This window comes from Macrobrachium nipponense, chromosome 31 (assembly GCF_015104395.2).
Source record: "Macrobrachium nipponense isolate FS-2020 chromosome 31, ASM1510439v2, whole genome shotgun sequence".
NCBI lineage: Eukaryota > Metazoa > Arthropoda > Malacostraca > Decapoda > Palaemonidae > Macrobrachium > Macrobrachium nipponense.
Window position 1 is genome coordinate 54,089,631 of NC_061093.1, and position 1,118 is coordinate 54,090,748.

The following is a 1,118-nucleotide window of genomic DNA, read 5'->3' on the forward strand; positions in this document are numbered from 1 at the left end:
TAGAAAGTAACCACGACACTCATGACATTACATATTGGAACTAAGTAACCACGAAACTTATGACATAATTACACATTGGAACTAATTCATACGAGAGCAGTCATTACGCAGAAATAAATGTCTGACCCACACCAGGACAGAACTCAGTTCTTTCAAATGGGAGGCCAAGGTGCTACCCGATGACTGAGGGGAGGCCAAGGCGCTACCAACTGACCCGCACAATTGAGTAAATAGTCGAGAGGTTTGGGGGCTCATTACTAATCAGTTGAAAGGCTTGGTACCTCTTTTTTGATAATAAAAGTCGTAATCTTTTGCAAGTACTTACATATTATAATCTTGCACTCTCACAATAACCGTCCCAGAGGTGAAGAATATAAGCACATACGTTTACTGAGTGTTTCTGTATATTCTGTGCGCATGTGCATATTGGAGTTTTGTGCGTATGTGTTTATATATGTGTGTATTCTGTGTCATTCGTATGTATATATATATATATATATATATATATATATATATATATATATATATATATATATAGTTGTGTATTCTGTGTATATGTGTAAATATAGGTGTCTGTGCATGTATATATATATATATATATATATATATCATATATTATATAATATATATATAATATATATATATATATTAAGTGTGCTTGTGTATATGTATATGTGTGTGTTCTGTGTGCGTGTGTGTATATATGTATATGTGTGTGTTTTCTGTGTGCATATGTATACATAGGTGTCTTCTGTGTGCATGTGTATGTATAGATCTCTTCCGTATACGTGTGCATGCTTTACACGTTCCAGAAGAGCATGCACAGGTTTTTGCAACCTATCGGGCCCCTGTTTGTCTGCTGCTTATGGCCCCTGTATTGTTGTTCATTCTCGTGAATAGGTTAATTGTTCTGCCGTATTTTTGCCTCATACTTCAATGGAGAAGGATATAGCGTCCGGGAGAGGGCCCATTGTTATTCGTCCATTGTGCCGCTGGGTATTTTAAGACATTTCCGAAATTGTGTCTGAACTACGGCCGAGGGAGGGGCGGGCAGACTTCAGACATGCAAGGCCTGGTTGGTCGCTGTGGGCTGTTTTGCCTATATTATTTCACCGTCT